This window comes from Macrobrachium nipponense, chromosome 36, assembly GCF_015104395.2.
Source record: "Macrobrachium nipponense isolate FS-2020 chromosome 36, ASM1510439v2, whole genome shotgun sequence".
In the NCBI taxonomy this organism is placed as follows: Eukaryota; Metazoa; Arthropoda; class Malacostraca; order Decapoda; family Palaemonidae; genus Macrobrachium; species Macrobrachium nipponense.
In genome coordinates, this window is record NC_087220.1 from 52,494,680 (window position 1) to 52,515,143 (window position 20,464).

General features: G+C 50.1%; 1 long non-coding RNA gene across 1 annotated transcript in view; it reads left to right on the plus strand.

Annotated features, from left to right (window-relative positions):
• The window catches only part of LOC135203326 (uncharacterized), a 56,256-nt gene continuing 35,792 nt past the window's right edge, over positions 1-20,464 (plus strand). Inside the window, exon 1 of the long non-coding RNA XR_010311927.1 lies at positions 1-217. This is a non-coding gene — a long non-coding RNA (uncharacterized LOC135203326). The remainder of the gene's footprint in view (positions 218-20,464) is intronic.

Here is a 20,464-nt window from a genome sequence, read left to right on the forward strand (position 1 = left end):
TTCCGAAAACAAGCTACGGGATTTAAAATTACCTTTTTCACAGTGGCCGCAATTTCTTTATGTCGCATTGCATTTTTTGTTATACACCGTTGTTCAAATGCTCTCTAGAGCACCATGGGAGCACTTTTGAAACTGTAGAGTTAGTGCACGAATTCCTTTAGGCCTATTCGAGGCTCCAGCTTGTCATTTTGGTACCTGGGTCTTCAGGCTGCTTACGGTAAGTTTGAATTCTTATGTCAACAATTTAGTAGGTACTAGCCTATTCATAATTAAACCTCTTTCATGTAAAGGCTAGGTATTTTTTATATTTTGCAATTGGATTTTAGCATTTTCCTAGTGGGGTAGTTTAGCGTAGCCTACTTTTTACTAAGGTTCAGGCTAACGTACAGTAGTAGGTAGTACCTAGGGCAGATCACCAAGACAGGCCAACCAGGCCACCTACATTCAACGCTTGCCACCCTCCGAAAAAGTACATTATAACGCGTCCTGACACCGGAGATGGGCATCAGTCGCGACTTGTTGTTGGTGAGAAACGGAGCTAAAGACCTCCACTCTCCTTTCGAAGTAAGTATTTTCTCCAAAGTTGAAATTAAGGCCAAATTTTAAGATTTAAACAGAGGGTAGTGAAAACGGTCTCAAACGTAGTGCAAATCTCACCAAAAGGCATTCAACATTTTTACTTACAACTCGAGGTATTTAGAAGATTGACGCCATCTTGATGTTTACGGAGTCGCTTGTGTCAATAAACTAACCATTTCCTGTGGTAAATCCGCACACCACTTGTGCCCACAGACGCTGGGGCACTTTTATCACAACAAACGCTCACCGAGTAAACAACTGTTTTGTAGAAGACGACGACGAAGCGTGCACTTCGATAATTTTTTTAATAAATAGTAAAACATCAATATTTTACATATTTATTATGATTAATTTGAAAATATTCGTTATTGAAAAAGTAACTCGATTCTGACTCAAATTTAAGTAATTATTTTTTGGAATTCGAACGTTCTTTCAAGTCCTGTATTATGACGTCGCGACATCTTGACTTTCGTACCTATTGTAAATAATTGCTTTACTCAACTGTCTTGCAGAACAGTTTACCAGTTATTCATGCAGATTATCAGCTCTTCATGTAATTGGTATAATCGTAATGCGCATATATATCTTCATTATTTACTTTTTGGATATATGAAGATGTTTTACTGCCGGATTATCGCCGTAGTGTGATGCAATTGTTTTCGGTCGATGTGCCTCTGTTTTCGCACCATAAGAAATTATGGGGCCGAATTTGCAATGACCAGAAAGTCGTTAAAAGAGGAAAGTTAGCATTGAGGGGCATATGTTTTGATTGAGAAAAATACAAATTTATTCAATAGCTTTTTTGTAAAAAATACTTGATTACAAAAAACTTTATTGACAACTAAGCAGCATACCTACTATGGGTTTCAGAGACAGTGCAAGCACGTTTTTGGGCAATACCTATTTCTGTAACGAACACTCGTATCAGAACGAGATTTTGCTATAGTGCATTACACCCAGTGCCGTAATTTATAAGGGTATCGTGAATCACTAATTGTAAAGAATAACGACACTTGTCCTTGTACCAAAAGACAAAAACTCCATTATGTAGAAATGGATACGAACACGCGTATAAAGCTCCACCTACCCCCCCCCCCCCCCCCCCCCCCCTCCACTGCCACCCCTTTCCTTCGTTCCTTCGCCTTCCTTTCTCTCTCTCTCTCTCTCTCTCTCTCTCTCTCTCTCTCTCTCTCTCTCTCTCTCTCTCTGTTGCCATTCGGTATGTGTTGAACCTCCAAACTGGGTATAAGACTAACACAAAACGTTGAATGGGTTGAAATTAGGCTATGTATTGGAAGTATATATACATAATTATTAAAGCAATTTTATCATTATTGCATTGCTATGACAAATAGAATTCATGGAAACTGTTTATAATAATGAAACAGCGTATGTGTGAAGCCTCCACTAATGTGGCAACAATGATTTTGCCATTCTTAGCATGCAAACATTAAAGCATGCAAACATTAAAGGTTACATTTATTTCTGGCATACGGTTAGTTAATAAGAAATTCAAAAATGACTAATATAGACTGAAATCTATTAAAAGTGCTAGCAAAAACAAAAAAGCAAAAAAAAAAAAAAATATGTATATAATTCATTCTCCGTAGTCGTTCCTCTATGCACTTATCCATGGTCGTTCCTCTATGGTTTTCGGCAGCCAGATGTACGAAAACGTTAGAAACATTTGATTGTATCTACTTTAGAAATATCTGTACTTTTTCGGGGTAATTTGGTTGCAAAAAAGGGATAATATACATGAATTAAATTAAAATATTTAAATAACAAAGTAAATTTAAACTAAATAACGAGTAAAGTTCGTCGTTTGCTGTTCGTAACTGTGTTTGTGGCGCGCGCGCTTAGGAACCAGCAACAGTAACGGGTTTTAAAGTGCAATGTGGAGTGAACTGAGACCAAAATGTGTATAATAACAATCAAATAAGCACTGTGGAGTTTCAGTTGTGATGGCAGTAAGGATAAAAACCACCGATTACAAGGTAAGAATGAATTCAGTTCAAACCATAACCCCGGGAATAACAAGTTGTTCCGATACGTAATACAAACCCTCGGTCCTTTAACAATAGGAAGTAGCTAGCGGCAGCTGGAAACGGTCGTAAGCTTCGAACAAGGGGAAACGGTAGTTAACTGCTTGTCGATCGTCGACGCGCCGCTCGCGACTGGGAGGTAAACAAATCACTTTGCTTTCGGGCCGTGTGTGGGAAGGACGTGTTCGTCATCGCTCCTGCCCGCTTTGTCGTTTGCTTTGAGTTTGAGTATTTGCCCTCTCTTTCTGTATAAATCAGAGTGACTGTAAGTACTTGTACATTTCTTTATTGATCTTGCAATGAGTGAGGAAGAAATGGAGATATCACCGCGCCCTCCAGTCGCCCGTTAGAGTGTGTCCCGGGGCTGGAGGGGCGTAGATGTGGAGGTTTTAGATCATTTGTTGATGTGGACCCTCACGAGGTTTGTACTCGTTGTCGGGGGCGAGAGTGCTCCGCAAACGAGCCCTGTGTCATATGTATGAATTGGTCCGAGGCGCAGTGGGTGCTGTACGAGGGCAGGAAGAGACTTAGGCCGCCCAAGAAGTCATCGGAAAGTCCAGTGACTCCTTTGGTAACGGACACTTCGTCCTCTTTCCTGCCCCCCTGGCCAGCCCCCACGTTTCGCGCCTTCCCCTGCGGGGGGGTAGCGGAGTCCTTCTCTCTCGATCCGTCGAGTGTGATGAGGGCCGCACGCTACCCGACGTACAGCTGTACTCGGGGTCTTCCGTCCGCTCTGGGGGGGGTGCTTCTCCCCCCAGGCGTGAGGAAACCCCTCTAAACTAACCCGACTCTTGCTTCCGCAGGTGTGCCATCAGCGAAGGACGACCTGGGACAGGTGTGGGAGTCGCTGGGACTGCAGGGAGTGCCCAGCATCCAAGGGTTGATTCAGCGGTTGGCGGGGTCGGCAGTGGTCACTCATGGTGCGGTGACCACTGCTACAACCACAGTAACGACACCAGCATATGAGATGCCACCGCATCTGGTGTATACGCCACATATAATGTCGGTGACACCCACGGCTGCTATACAAAAACCCATTACTGCCGTGCCAAAGAGGACGGTGCCACCACCACCTATTCTTTGTATTGCCGACCCCGGACTTCGCTGCCAAAGAGTACCCCCCTGGACCTGGACTGCCGCCAGTGCCGAGGATGACGGTAACTGCCGACAGGACGCCTGGCTCTCCTGTGGTACCTGCCGTGCCTGCCGTACCTGTTGCTGTCCCAGCCGCTCATTCCTTTTCAGATCAGGGGCCCCGGGCCTGCGCATTCTCTTTCAGATGTTCCTGCCGTTCCTGCTGTTCCCGGGACCTGTTCCTGTTGTTCTGCTTGGTGGTGCTGTCACAGTCTCAGGTCTTTCCGGACAGGTGCAGTCGGGCCCTGTTGCTTCGGCAACTGCCCCGGCTCCCTCCTGGATGGAAGACCTGACGTCTGTCCTGCGGAGCCTGGCGAAGAAGAAGAGGAAGAGAAGGAAGGGGTGTCGTCGTCGTCTTCGTCGTCTTCTTCGTCGTCTGCTGCCTCTCCTCCTTCCCCTTCGACTTCTAAGGCTAAAACAGCCGAAGAAGAAGAAGGTTGCCTCCTCCCCCCCTAAGAAGACTCCTCGGGATCTTCTAAGGGCCCGGCTCGCTCAGGCGAGCCGGGGAGCTCTTCTGCTGGTCCTCCTCCTGTTCCTGCGGGAACGGGGCCCGTCGCTTCTTCTGCAAAGAAGAAGTCGACGGGGACCAGAGGTGCACCAGCCTCGGCTGGTGCGTCCTCACTGTGCTAGCGGGTTCTGCCGCTAAACCAGGTTCCGTCTCGGCCGCTTCTCGTTCGCGAGAAGCACCGAGTGGACGCTCTTCCAAAGAGGACCGTCCAGCCAAAGTTTTGACGCCCGAGCTCGCTCGCCGTCAAGACAGCGGCGCGGAGCAGAAGACTGGCGAGAGTCGTGCACACGACTCTCGCCAGGCCATGTGGACGCTCTCGCAGCGATCAACTGGCTGCTCGGGCTGACGTGACGGTCGCTGACCGGCCACGGGTTGAGGCGAGGAAGGAGTCCCCCCCACGGCCGCCGGTACCAGCCACGGCTGGTACCAGCGGTTTGACGCGCCGAGAGGACGCTGACCGGTCTCGACGCGACAGAGAGCCTAGCAGGTCACCCGTCCGCCGCTCCGATGGGAACCCGAGGCGGAGACGGTGACCAGCGCAGCTCGCCCTGACGCTAGGAGACGGTCTCGACGTTCTCAGCCGAGCCAAAATCGCCCCCAGCGCGAGCGGCAAGGCTAGGCCTGCTGCCCGACCGTCACCGCGGGTTGACGATCAGCAGCAGCCCTCCACGCACGCTGGTCCGGCCAGCGAGCGAGGGGGGAGCGTCAGGTCTGCCTCTCCCGTACCTTCAACCTCCTCGGGCTATACCGGGAGGAGCGAGGTACCGAGGAGCGATCACGAGAGGTGCGCCGCTCGTGACCCAGCTATGACGCCGTACGGCTCAGGCCACGTCTTAGGACCGACCAGAACGTAGCGCAAGTAGTTTGAGGCGACCGTCAGGGGTCTGTCGCTGTTCCTCCTTCTGAAGGAGGAGTATCGAGGGATATGCTCTTGCTGGAGGGACTGGACGGTCCTACTCCACAAGACGCTGTAACTCCTGAGATACAGAGGAACTTCGCAGAGGTCATTAAGCTGATGCGTCTGCATAATGACCTTGCGGAAGGATCGCCGCTACCACCGGCAGAGCCCACGTCCCGGCTCGAATCATTTTGGGGTCCCAAGAGGGAGCCAAAATGATGGTGGGGTTGCCACGATCGGAGCTTGCGGACTCGGTCCTGGATCAGGTGGAGAATCGTCTCAGGACGGGAGGACTCGCTAAAATCCGGACAGTCCTTCTAAGCTGCTTCCTCCTCCTCTACAGCGGCAGAGGCGATTTTACGTGCCTTCGGAAGACCCGATACTGCCGAAACAGGTTAACCCGGAGTTAGCGAGGCTGACTCCAGGTGTGTCCCTGCAGCAGCTCCTGTCGGAGAACCTATGGTTCTCGCAGCAGGAGGCACTTGCCCTGGAATCTACCTCTATGGCAGCATTCCAGGCAGTTTCCTGGTTGGATTTGTGGTCCCTCACAATATCCAAAGTAGCTGCCGGCTCTGGGAGTTCTGCTCTCGAAGACGACGCTTCTTCAGGAGACTGTGCCAGTCTGGAGGAAGAGCAATCTCTTACCTCGCCCATCAGACTGCTAACCTGTGGGCCAACTTGGTTCTTCGACGTAGGGACGCAGTCCTTACCCGAGTGACCAAGGGGGCCGGGCGTGAGGCGGCACTCGGGCTACGAAATGGACCTCTTAGGAGTTCCCCAGCTCTCTTTCCTGGGAGAGATGGTGGACGCTGCGGTGGAACGGCGGCGCACTGACGAGAGTGACCGCTTAGTCCACCAGGCAGTCTCGAAGGTTTCTGGGCAATCTCGAGTAACTGCGGCCAAACCAAAGAGCTTGGCTAGCGCTTCCACGGCGGCGAAGACGGTTGCACCGTCCAAACCCCGATGTGAAGACTCCTGTTCAACTTCTGCTAGAGGAGGGCCGCAACCAGCCCTCCTCCCAGCCCTCCTTTCCCCGAGGAGGTGCTGGAAAGAAGTCGAAACGAGGAGGGAAACGCTAGGGACGGCGTTCCCCCTCACCTGCTGCCGGAAGTGGGGGGGTGCCTAGCGAGCCATTGGGCGACTTGGCAGCGCTACGGCGCCGGAGAAACTGGATAGTAGACGTCCTTCGGGTAGGGATATCTACTACCCTTCGAGTCTCGGCCCCCCATCATCTCCAAACCGGTCCATCTACAGACCTTATGTCCGGGGATCAGCAAAGGACAACGCTCTTCGACAGGAGATCAAGACCATGCTGGCGAAACGAGCTGTAGAAATCGTGGAGGACCAGTCACCGGGCTTTTACAGCCGCCTCTTCTTTGTGGAGAAGGCATCGGGGGGCTGGCGTCCGGTGATAGACCTCTCCCCCTGGAACTCTCGTTCGCACGACGCGGTTCACGATGGAGTCGGCACGCTCAGTGCTCGACTCGATTCAGGGGGAACGATTTCATGCTTTCAGTGGACTTGAAGGACGCGTATTTCAAATAACCATACCCATCAGTCCTCCGAGCAGAAAAGTACCTCCGCTTCATCTTCGCACGGGTGACGGTGGTGTACCAATTCAGGGCCACTTTGTTTCGGTCTCTCAACCGCCCCACAGGTGTTCACGCGAGTGTTCACTCTGGTGTCGGCTTGGGCCCATTCGAACGGGATACGTCTTCTGAGGTATCTCGACGATTGGCTAGTCCTGGCGAGCTCCCGCTCGCAGTTGCTACAGGACAGGAGATCGACTCCTCAAGTTTTGTCGCGATCTGGGGATCGTGCATAAAACTACGAGAAGTCCGATCTCGAACCCAAGCAGAAGATGAAGTACCTGGGTATGCTGATAGACACGGTAGCAGGGCAAGTCTTTCCCGCAGACTTGCGTATCAGCAAATTCAGGGAGGCAGCCGGCCGGGTCCTTGTCTCGGCAGGAACAGCAGCACAGCAATGGCAAGTCGTGATCGGCCATCTGTCGTCACTCGAGAAGTTAGTCCCTCACGGGCGTCTTCACCTGCGGTCTCTCCAGTGGAGACTAAGGGAGAGTTGGTCTCAGGCCAAGGATCCTACCTTACTTTCCCGTGGCTATCACGGACAAGGTGAGGCAGGACCTAGCCTGGTGGCTCGACGACAAGAACCTCTTAAGAGGAGTGCCCATATGCACTCCCCCCCCACCCCCGGAGATGCTTCTGTTCTCAGACGCATCGACCGAGGGATGGGGCGCACACCTGGAGGAGTTGCTGACTGCAGGTGTGTGGGACCATCACGAAAAGCACCTTCACATCAATGTCCTGGAACTCAAGGCGGCGTTCAACGCTCTCCAAGAGTTTCAGGACCGCTTGGTGGGACACTCAGTGGTGTTGATGTGCGACAACACCACAGTAGTGGCATATGTCAACAAGCAGGGGGGGCTGGTGTCTCTTCCGCTCCATCAGTTGACGGTGCAGGTGCACGAGTGGGCCACGGTCTCACTCGATAGAGCTGTCAGCACGCTACATTCCAGGCAAGAGGAATGTAGTAGCAGACAAGCTCAGCCGTCGGGATCAGGTGATAGGGACCGAATGGTCTCTACACCAAGACGTAGCGGAAAGGGGGGGGGGGGGCTCTTCAACCTGTGGGGGCGACCGGTCCGTAGACCTGTTCGCCACCCGGCACAACAGAAAACTTCAGGTTTCTTTTCAGCTGTGCCGGACCCATGGGGGGGGGGCAGCTGCAGAGGACGCTCTCCAACACCCCTGGGACAAACCTCTTCGCGTACGCCTTTCCTCCCTTCTGTCTGATTCGGAAAGTGATCAGTCGAGCACTGGTCACTCCCAATCTCAGAATGATCCTGGTGGCTCCCAAACGGCCACAAGCCGTTTGGTATCGGACCTGCTGGCTCTTCTTGCGGACGCACCGAGGAGAGCTACCCACTTGCACAACCTTCTAGCCCAGCCACACGTAGAACGGTACCACCAAGCAGTCCAGTCCCTTCAACTTCACGGCTGGCTGTTATCCACCATCTCTTGCGGAACGAGAGGCTTTTCTCGTAGCGCAGCAACAGAGATGGCTGGACACGTCCGACAGTCCTCTGCAGCTGTGTACCAGGGGAAGTGGGCCGTCTTCTGTGGTTGGTGTCGTAGACAGGGTCTGTCTCCTCTCAGAGCCACTCTTCAGCAGGTAGCGGATTTCCTCGTGTTTCTTCGCCGAGAGAAGCTCCTCTCAGTACCCACAGTTAAGGGATATAGAGCCGCCCTGGCTCTCGTCCTAAAACTGAGGGGACTGGACATCTCGAATTCGTTCGAGATATCCTGCTAATGAGGAGCTTCGAAAGGTTCTTGCCCACCAGGGAACTCAGGCCCTGCGTGGGATGTGACTCTCGTACTTAGGAGTTTGACTCGAAGACCCTTCGAGCCACTCCGAGAGTCGTCAGACAGGGATCTGACCCTCAAGACCCTCTTCTTGCTGGCCCTGGCATCGGCGAAGAGAGTAGGGGAACTACATGCCTTTCTTATGATGTTAAACATACCAGAGGCGGTGGGGATCTGTGACGCTCGATTTCGTCCCGAAACTTCGTAGCTAAGACTCAGAATCCGTCGATCCCTGACGACAGGTTCGAGTCTTTCACGATCCCCTCCCTCCTGGACTTCACCGATAACGATGCGGATGAGATGCTGCTTTGTCCTGTGAGGGCGGGCGGCCTACGGCGCTATCTGAAGAGAACTCGACATCTCAGGCCTGAGTGTCGACGCCTCTCTTGTTAGCACTGGGGTTACCAAGAAAGAAGTCTCCAAGAACACGCTTTCTTTCTGGCTGCGTGAGGTGATCAGGTAGAGCTGTACGAAGCTGATGGTAGCGACGACATCCGTACGCTCCGACCGAGAGCCCACGCAAGTCAGAGGTATCGGACCCTCCTAGCGTTCCGTAAGAACTTCTCCGTGGCGCAGGTCCTGAGGCAGGTGTCTGGGCCAACCAGACCACCTTCACGTCCTTCTACCTTCGGGATATTGCCCACAAGTCCTTGGATACTTTTTCCTTGGGACCTGTGGTGGCTGCTCAACACGTTGTGTAAGCTTACCCAGCACCCTGAGCAGGCAGAAACAGCATCGATTCTGGTATGACTGGGAGAATGAATGCGTGAATGATGAGAGTGACTGGCTTCTTCTTCACCATCTTTTTCTACCTCTACCTGTGGGCAGAGGGATACGGTCGTTACCTTGCTGGAAGGGAGTCAGATGCAGGTAAGCTATTCAACAGAGCTCCATCCTACCTCTTTAACTAGAGATAGGAGTAATATATCCACCACTTTCTCAACAAGGGGTGAAAGTGTGGATGCCGACATGATGACAAACCATTACTTACATTTGCTCAGTAAGGAAAAAAGTTCTTACAATGCTGGTACAAAGAGATACGCTTGCTCTCTCTTAGTACTCGGCCCAGAGGTCTGACCATTGATCCTGCGGTGCACACCCCGATCAATCGGACAGAGGCTTGGATCCCTCCCTCGCTCTTACGACCAGGGAGGCATTCCAGGGATGGACGAACACCAGTCTGTTCATCAAAAAGACTCAGATTCCTCCCACCAAGAAGTGAGTCTCCTATTGTTAAAGGACCGAGGGTTTGTATTACGTATCGGAACAAATGACAATTTGTCGAAAATTGCATTTTTCCTAACTATACAAACCTGAGGTCCTTTACATATAGTCCCTCCTCATGCCACCCCTCACTCTGCGTATTTTGCATGGGCCAAAAGCAAAAGTGATTTGTTTACCTCCCAGTCGCGCGGCGCGCGCGCGCGACGATCGGACAAGCAGTTAAACTACCGTTCTCCCCTTGTTCGAAGCTTACGACCGTTCAGCTGCCGCTAGCTACTTCCTATTGTTAAAGGACCTCAGGTTTGTATAGTTAGGAAAAATGCAATTTTCGACAAATTGTCATTTCAGGGAGGCAGCCGGCCGGTTCCTGTCTCGGCAGGAACAGGCAGCACAGCAATGGCAAGTCGTGATCGGCCATCTGTCGTCACTCGAGAAGTTAGTCCCATCACGGGCGTCTTCACCTGCGGTCTCTCCAGTGGAGACTAAGGGAGAGTTGGTTCTCAGGCCAAGGATCCTCCTTACTTTCCCGTGGGCTATCACGGACAAGGTGAGGCAGGACCTAGCCTGGTGGCTCGACGACAAGAACCTCTTAAGAGGAGTGCCCATACGCACTCCCCCCCGGAGATGCTTCTGTTCTCAGACGCATCGACCGAGGGATGGGGCGCACACCTGGAGGAGTTGCTGACTGCAGGTGTGTGGGACCATCACGAAAAGCACCTTCACATCAATGTCCTGGAAACTCAAGGCGGCGTTCAACGCTCTCCAAGAGTTTCAGGACCGCTTGGTGGGACACTCAGTGGTGTTGATGTGCGACAACACCACAGTAGTGGCATATGTCAACAAGCAGGGGGGGTGGGGGGCTGGTGTCTCTTCCGCTCCACAGTTGACGGTGCAGGTTGCACGACGTGGGCCACGGCTCACTCGATAGAGCTGTCAGCACGCTACATTCCAGGCAAGAGGAATGTAGTAGCAGACAAGCTCAGCCGTCGGGATCAGGTGATAGGGGACCGAATGGTCTCTACACCAAGACGTAGCGGAAAGGCTCTTCAACCTGTGGGGGCGGGACCGGTCGTAGACCTGTTCGCCACCCGGCACAACAGAAAACTTCAGGTTTCTTTTGTTTCAGCTGTGCCGGACCCATGGGCAGCTGCAGAGGACGCTCTCCAAACACCCCTGGGACAACCTCTTCGCGTACGCCTTTCCTCCCTTCTGTCTGATTCGGAAAGTGATCAGTCGAGCGCTGGTCACTCCCAATCTCAGAATGATCCTGGTGGCTCCCAAACGGCCACAAGCCGTTTGGTATCCGGACCTGCTGGCTCTTCTTGCGGACGCACCGAGAGAGCTACCCACTTGGCACAACCTTCTAGCCCAGCCACACGTAGAACGGTACCACCAAGCAGTCCAGTCCCTTCAACTTCCAACGGCTGGCTGTTATCCACCATCTCTTGCGAACGAGAGGCTTTTCTCGTAGCGCAGCAACAGAGATGGCTGGACACGTCCGACAGTCCTCTGCAGCTGTGTACCAGGGGCGTTGTTGGGGCCGTCTTCTGTGGTTGGTGTCGTAGACAGGGTCTGTCTCCTTCCAGAGCCACTCTTCAGCAGGTAGCGGATTTCCTCATGTTTCTTCGCTGAGAGAAGCTCCTCTCAGTACCACAGTTAAGGGATATAGAGCCGCCCATGGCTCTCGTCCTAAAACTGAGGGGACTGGAACATCTCGAATTCGTTCGAGATATCCTTGCTAATGAGGAGCTTCGAAAGGTCTTGCCCACCCAGGGAACTCAGGCCCCCTGAGTGGGATGTGACTCTCGTACTTAGGAGTTTTGACTCGAGAACCCTTCGAGCCACTCCGAGAGTCGTCAGACAGGGATCTGACCCTCAAGACCCACCCCTCTTGCTTGCTGGCCCTGGCATCGGCGAAGAGAGTAGGGGAACTACATGGCCTTTCTTATGATGTTAAACATACCAGAGGCTGGGGATCTGTGACGCTCGATTCGTCCCGAACTTCGTAGCTAAGACTCAGAATCCGTCGATCCCTGACGACAGGTTCGAGTCTTTCACGATCCCCTCCCTCCTGGACTTCACCGATAACGATGCGGATGAGATGCTGCTTTGTCCTGTGAGGGCGCTACGGCGCTAGGCGCTATCTGAAGAGAACTCGAACATCTCAGGCCTGAGTGTCGACGCCTCTTCGTTAGCACTGGGGTTACCAAGAAAGAAGTCTCCAAGAACACGCTTTCTTTCTGGCTGCGTGAGGTGATCAGGAGAGCTTACGAAGCTGATGGTAGCGACGACATCCGTACGCTCCGACCGAGAGCCCACGAAGTCAGAGGTATCGGACCCTCCTTAGCGTTCCGTAAGAACTTCTCCGTGGCGCAGGTCCTGAAGGCAGGTGTCTGGGCCAACCAGACCACCTTCACGTTCTTCTACCTTCGGGATATTGCCCACAAGTCCTTGGATACTTTTCCACCTTGTACCTGTGGTGGCTTGCTCAACACGTTTGTGTAAGCTTACCCAGCACCCGAGCAGGCAGAACAGCATCGGATTCCTGGTATGACTGGGGAGATGAATGCTGTGAATGAGAGAGTGACTGGCTTCTCTTCACCATCTTTTTCTACCTCTACCTGTGGGCAGAGGGATACGGTCGTTACCTTGCTGGAAGGGAGTCAGATGCAGGTAAGCTATTCAACAGAGCTCCATCCTACCTCTTTAACTAGAGATAGGAGTATATATCCACCACTTTCTCCAACAAGGGGGCAGAAAGTGGATGCCGACATGAGACAAACCCATTACTTTACATTTGCTCATGTAAGGAAAAAGTTCTTACAATGCTGGTACAAAGAGATACGCTTGCCTCTCTCTTAGTACTCGGCCAGAGGTCTGACCCCCCATTGATCCTGTGCGGTGCACACCCCGATCAATCGGGACAGAGGCTTGGATCCCTCCCTCGTCTCTTTACGACCAGGGAGGCATTCCAGGGATGGACGAACACCAGTCTGTTCATCAAAAAAGACTCAGATTCCTCCCACCAAGAAGTGAGTCTTCCTATTGTTAAAGGACCGAGGGTTTGTATTACGTATCGGAACAAATGACAATTTGTCGAAAATTGCATTTTTCCTAACTATACAAACCTGAGGTCCTTTACATATAGTCCCTCCTCATGCCACCCCTCACTCTGCGTATTTTGCAGGGCAAAAACCAAAAGCAAAAGTGATTTCCGCGCGACGATTGGACAAGCAGTTAACTTACCGTTCTCCCTTGTTCGAAGCTTACGACGTTCCAGCTGCCCGCTAGCTACTCCTATTGTTAAAGGACCTCAGGTTTGTATAGTTAGGAAAAATGCAATTTTCGACAAATTGTCATTTTCATACTTTCACTAATATAGGCAACAAAATGTTGTTTTATTGTGCTGATTACAACTGCAATCTTGAGTAAGATCAATAAACGTTACATATATACGCTAACATTGTTCAAATGAGTGCTGGGAAGGCTGGGGAAAGATGGTGGCCGTCACTGATCAGAACCTTCCATGCAAAACGTAGCCGCCATATTGGATTTCAAAACTGCCTTGAAAACATATTTTACGAAGAGCTGACATGCTTATTTTAGTTCGTATGGGGCTTTCATATATCACATTATGTTGACGAAAACTTCAATCTTTTAAATGGTATGCTTAGAGTTGCAATTGTATTCTTGTTTCACCAATTAAATATCGAGTGAATAAGACCCGTCCACCGTGGTGAGGGTTGGCCTTCCGTGGTGTTTTACCCTATAACGCGTCCTGAAATCGGAGATGGGCATCAGTTGCGACTTGTTGTTGGTGAGAAACGGAGCTAAAGACCTTTACTCTCCTTTCAAAGTAGGGTAAAAAACCGTAGGGTCCAGAGTGGACCATGTATGATCAGCTTGGACAATCCCAAAAAAAGTACAGGTAGATCTAGTGTACCTATCCGTGGCGGCCCAGACTATGGTAGTTGCGGTTTTTCTATGTAGTTTTACCTCCTGAACAAGAATTTCAAGTAATATTTATTCGGACGACTGTAATTAATCCCCAGAGGCCAGTACTAAAGGTAATATTTCAAAAGCACTCCGCACTGGATATTAAAATACCTAAATAAGCACCTACATGGAAAGAGCATGTGAAAAGCAATATAAAAAGTATAGTCATTATATGAGAGATTGAACGGGGTGGAATTAAATGAGCTTGATAAGTTTTTACCTCGAATTTTTTCTAAGTCGGGAGAGGTGTTTCCTCTACGGTAATGTTTACTTTTAATGAGCCCTCTAACTTACTTTCTTACGCAAACAAAAGCAGTTCCAGTTACTCATTATTGGCTGAAAGGTGTGACATCGTTATGACGTCATGGGTTTCATAACCAATTACGAACGACTTTAGCCGAAAACTAAGTTTCACTAGCATTTCAGCGGAGTAATAAAGTCACCTGTCCAGTGTCCACTGGTATCCTTGATTGACTGAATACTCGAATAATGAAGCAAAAAACGGCATTTTGTCTTCCTGTACCTATGGCAGAGGCAATGACTGACCCTTCTGGCATTCTTTTTGACAGAGACCTTCGATTTCCTACCGATTGTTTGCCGTGCAATGTGGGTTACGGTGAATTTTATCATTATTTGTCTAATGGTGGTAAAGAAGTTGTGATTGAATATGCTCAAAGACATAATTTCATTCTAAAGCAGAAAAACTGCGAGTGTTGTGGCGCTACTATTTGTCGGATCGACTAGAACAGGAACGCTTTTAGGTGTGATCCGCCACAGTAAGTAGCCTTACTGTAACCCCTGTGGCTAGTGCACGCAGCGCAACATTACCTCTTGCCGTACATACCGTGCTTGCCAAGAATCTTTAAACATGCGGATAAGGCGCGAAGCGCCATTCCGCTATGGCCTTACTGACAGCACACATAAATCGATCGTCGGCGTCGCTGATATGTAGTCGCTCCCTACTTTGTTTGTTGTTGTTTTGGTATCGCCGCCATATTGGTTTTGGTGTTCTTCCACCGATTTCGGTCGGCGGTTGAGTCGCCGTGTTTAGTACTGGCCCTTGGGAGTTAATTACAGTCGTCCGAATAAATATTACTTAAAATTCTTGTTCAGTGGATAAAATAACATAGGAAAACGTCAATTGCCATCTAGGCCACCGCGGATTGCTTCTGTAGAAATACCAAAGTACATTATAACGTGTCCTGGCATCGGAGATGGGCATCAGTCGCGACTTGTTGTTGGTGAGAAACGGAGCTAAAGACCTCTACTCTCCTTTCGAAGTAGGGTAAAAAACCGTGGGGTCCAGAGTGGACCATGTACGATCAGCTTGGACAATCCCAAAAAAAGTACATTATAACGCGTCCTGACATCGGAGATGGGCATCAGTCACGACTTGTTGTTGGTGAGAAACTGAGCTAAAGACCTCTACTCTCCTTTCGAAGTAAGTATTTTCTCCAAAGTTGAAATTAAGGCCAAATTTTAAGATTTAAACAGAGGGTAGTGAAAACGGTGTCAAACGTAGTGCAAATCTCACCAAAACGCGTTCAACATTTTTACTTACAACTCGAAGTATTTAGAAGATTGACGCCATCTCGATGTTTACAGAGTCGCTTGTGTCAATAAACTAACCATTTCCTGTGATAAATCTGCACACCACTTGTACCCACAGACGCTGGCGCACTTTCATCACAACAATCGGAAAACTTTTCCTCACCGAGTAAACAACTGTTTTGTAGAAGACGACAACGAAGAGTGCACTTCGATAATTTTTTAAATAAATAGTAAAACATCAATATTTTACATTTTTGTACATGAACTTCCCTGACAGATATATACTTAGCTATAGTCTCCGACGTTCCGGACAGAATTTCAAATCTCGCGGCACAAGCGACAGGTAGGTCAGGTGGTCTACCTTACCCGCCGCTGGGTGGCGGATGTACGAACCAATCCCCCTTGCTTGTCAGATTTTTCTCTGTCGCGGGAACGATAACAACTGTTGTCGGTTCCTCTCGATAGTTTTTCGATTCTCGCTTGCCTGGAGTTAATTTGGACTTCTTTTGGTGACGTATTCGCTTTGTTTGGCTTGGCATACGCTAATTGTGGACGTTTTTGATTTTTGATTTTGATTCTTTAACGATGTCTGACTTAGATTCAGTAGTTAAAACTTCTGTTTTGTTTAGGGTTTGCGTGAATGAAGGATGTAAGGTGAGGTTGCCGAAAGCTTCGGTGGACCCTCACACGGTTTGCATGAAATGCAGGGGGAATGAATGTTCTTTTGCTAACCCTTGTAGTGAATGTAAGGTATTGAATGAAGAAGAATATAAGGCTCTCTCTTCTTATGTTAGGAAGTTGGAACGTGATAGAGTACGTAAGGCTTCCTCTAGAAGTTCTAGTAGGTCTAGAATGAGTGAGTTGGATGTGGATCCTAATACTAATGTAGAATTAGAACCTTCTTCCCAAGTTGCAGCCCCTGCTCCCCGCACCGAAGCCGAAGATTCGCCTTCGGAGGCGGCGGCTCTTAAGAGCCACGATTCTATCTATGGATCAGAAGATTCGTCAGTTGGAAGGTAAGGAGAGTGTTAGTGATCAGTGCAGTGTCCCCAGTGTTGTGGAGGGTGCGTCTGACCGGCTCCTTAGTGCCTCTAGGCCTAGACCTCTTCCAGACTCCCAGTTCCAGTGGAGTAGGAAAGTCGAAAGCCGCAAGAGGGCTAGGGAGAACCCCCACCGGTCAGGCGTCCCCTCGGCAGATCCTGAAGTACGCTCCCAGGCTGCCTCGGATCGCTACAAGAAGGAGCTCCTACGCCAATGCATCTCCTCTTCGTCGTCTCCCTCTCCGAAGAGAGGTTGGAACTCCCCGGATGCGTCGCGCCCGTTGAAGAGGGCTTGGAAGGCTCCCTACAATCCTTTGGCTTCTAGTCCGGAAGTTTTCCCGGAAGAATCGTCGGTGGAGGCGAAGAAACCCAAGAGATCCTGTGATCGTTCTTCTTCTCGCGCTCCTCGCTCTGCGCCTGCTTCCGAGGAAGAACAACAAGATTCTCCTACGAGAGTACTCGCGGGACTTCAAGCTCAGATCACGGCGCTAGCAGATTCTCTATCAGTTAGATCACGTAGGAAGAAGGACGTTTCTCTTCCCATCAAGAGATCTAGGCGCCGCTCTTCAGAGGATCGTTCTCCTCTTTTTAGGCGGTCTCCTTCATATGGGGAGTTTTCGTATGAAGGTAGGGGCTCACATGAGCGCCCTCGCTCTCCTGGCTCTCTTTCGACTTCAAGGCGCCAAACATCGGTCGGACGCTCTAAGGAGAAAGAAGTTTTTTCTCCAGATTGGATTCCCGCTTCCGGTAAGCGCTCTGCACCTGCTCATCACGCTATTTCTTCGACTCCCTCGCGTGGGACTTCTCCTCAGCAGCCTCAAGATCCTAGAAGGCGCCCTATACAAGTAGGCGTTCTTCTTCCAGATGTCGCTCTCCTCGAGTGTCGGATCGTGACTTCTCTCCTTACAGGCGTCAAGAGTCTGGTAGGAGTCGTGTGCCTGATAGGCGTCCTGCTGTTAGCCGCTCCCCGCAAGGTAGGCGCCAAGAGCCTACTGCAAGTCGATCTCCTAGTAGGCGCTCGTCTCTTTAAAGGCGTCCTACTCCTGATTATTCTCCTCGGGGCAGACAACAAGAGTCTTTCAAGCGCCCTTCTCCGTGTAGGCGCTCTCCCTCTTCTAGGCGCACTACTCCTGACCGTTCGTCTCTTGGTAGGCACCAGGAACCTCGGAAGCGCCCTTCTCCAGGTAGGCGCTCGTTAGCTTTGAAGCGCCCTTCTCCTGAATGTTACCCTCTTGTTAGACGTCAAGAGTCTCGCAAGCAGCCTTCTCCTAGTAGGCGCATTTCGCCTTCCGGTCGAACTTCCGTTGATCGTACTCAACTGGACAAGTATGGAGAGCCGTGCAATCGCTCTGCTCCCGATAGGCGCTCTTCTCCTGGCAGCTGCTCGCCTCAGGATAGGCGCAAAGTAGGGCTCCTACTCCGAGAATCCTTGGAAACATCCACAGGGCGCTCGCCTCCTCGTAAGCGCCCTGTGGATGTTTCCAAGGATTCTCGGAGTAGGAGCCCTACCTCTCCTTCTGCTGAGATTCCGTCTACCTCGAAGAGGGACTCTCATCGTAGACAACCCAGATCTTCTCATCGTTCTCCAGTGGATGTGAACTCTTCTACGAGAAGGCGTTCTCCAACCTCTCGCTGAACTCCTACTAAGGATCTTCGTCACTAAGATCTTCCGCGCTCGCCTCGACAAGAAGTCCTAGAAGGTTCGGATGAGGAACCGAACACTTCTGCTGCTGTGTCTTCTTACAAGAAGCTTACAGAGCTACTTTTGCAAGTTTTTGGGGATTCCCTTACTCCTACGGCTCCTCCTTCTCCTCACTCACTTTTTTCAACGGCGAAGACAGCGAAGAGTTCTTCTTGTGTGAGGATGAAGCCAACTCTTTCAATGAAGAAGGCACTGAGGAGTTTTGGTTCCTGGATGGCTTCCAAAGAAGAAGCGGGGAAAACGATGTTCGCTTTTCCTCCTTCGAAGTTATCAGGATGCGCTGGTTTCTGGTACGAAACAGGAGAGTCCTTAGGATTGGGTCTACCGTCTTCGGCTGATTCGGATTTTTCGGCGCTGGTAGATTTGACAAGGAGAGCTGCCCTTAACTCTGCAAAGATGACTTGGGCAATGAATGAAGTAGATCACATGCTGAAAGGCATGTTTAGAGTGCTGGAGGTATTTAACTTCCTTGATTGGTCGTTGGGTGTCCTAGCCAAGAAAATTGAAGTGCCAGAGCCATTTTCGCCAGAAGATCTCATGTGTGTTTTGTCTTGTATGGACAAGTCGGTAAGAGACGGAGCGAGTGAAATCGCCTCCCTGTATGGGGCCGGGATCGTGAAGAAGAGGTCCGTTTATTGTTCCTTCTTAACGAAGTCTGTCTCCCATACCCAGAGGTCTTCTTTGCTGTTTGCTCCTCTGTCCGCTCAGTTGTTCCCTAAACATCTAGTGCAGGACATTTCGAGATCGCTTTCGGCTAAAGCCACCCAGGACCTTTTGGCACAGTCGGCAAGGAAAACCTCGCCCTTCCTTCCCTACCAAGGCTAAGAAGGAAAAGTCAAGTGTTTGAGAACCCTTTCGAGGGGCGTCTTCCTCAAGAACCTCTACGTTTAGAGGTCGTAGACCTTCAAGAAGGGGTGGTAAGACTTTTGCCAAGTCAGTTTAAAGCCCCCAAATAACTTGCAAGTCCTTCAAACAACGGTGGGCGCCAGACTCTTAGAGTTTGCAGAAGTCTGGGCCCAAAAAGGTGCGGATCCTTGGACCCTTTCAATTTTGAGGAGAGGTTACCTCATCCCTTTCGTCGAAAGACCTCCCTTGACAGCCAGGTACAGAGACCCCATCATGAATCAAGCTCTCCATCTAGCAGTAGATCAGATGCTGGAGAAGGGGGCTATCGAAACTAGTGACGACCATCGTTCTCATCGGGCTTCTACAACCGACTTTTCCTAGTTCCGAAGTCCTCAGGGGGATGGAGACCGGTGTTGGACGTAAGCGCCCTGAACTTCTTCGTAGAAAAGAAGAAGTTGGTTCCGACACGGCATACAAACCTTCGGTCCTTTTACAATAGGAAGGTACTAGCGGCAGCTGGATAGGTCGTAAGCTTTCGAACAAGGGGTTCGGTAGTTAACTGCTTGTCCGACAGGCGCGCGCGCGCGACTGGGAGGTAAACAAATCACTTTTGCTTTCGGCCTGCTGGCGTCGGTGGACGTGTATCATCGCTCTCTGCCCGCTTTCATCGTCGTTTGCTTTCGCATGATTGTGTTTTTCTTTTTCTATGTATCTAGTGAACTGATTGTAAGTACAATCATTTCATTGAATTCTAATTGTGAATTAAAGGATCTTGGTTCACAACGCCCTCCGATTACCCGAGTGCCGGGACTGAAGGGCGTAATTGCGGGAATTCAGGGTTCAATTTTGAATATCCTCGGATTGGGTATGCTCTGGTGCCGAGGGCGGGTTGGAGCGCTCGCTCCGAGCCGTATATTGGGTTGGAAATGTGTAGATGACAATCAGTAAGTAAGTGCTCTTTTTTCATTTATATTTGTTTGACCTGTATGCCCGTTGCCGAACGAATGCGCTCGACACGGAAACTTATTCAGTATGAAAGTGGAATCGCAAGTACAGTATTCGTTTTCATTTTCATATATTATTTTTTATTGTAGCAATACTCATTTTGGATCAGTTTCCGAGCTTACCCGGAGATTGATCCTTCCCCCTTTTTATTTTTATTTTTTTTTGAATGAAGTGAAATCGCAAGTGCAGTTCTTTTTCATTTTCATTTTTTTATTGAGATTGCATTGTTGACTGGGATCAATGTTCCGCTATTCACGGGAATTGATCCTTCCCCTTTTTTTATTTGTATGAAGTGAATCGCAAGCGCAGTAGTCTTTTCATTTTCATATATTTCTTGATTGCATCAATTCATTATGATCAAGGTTTCCAGAAACCTTGATCCATAAAGGTAAGGAATGAAACATTTTCACCCTTGCGCTCGGTGCCGAGGGCGCGAATGCGCTCGATCCGAGCCCTTATTCTTTGTGAAGTGAATCGTTTGCAAGATTGCATTTTCATTTTGTTCCTTATTATTGATTGCATCAATATTATTTGGTTCAAGTTCCGCTCA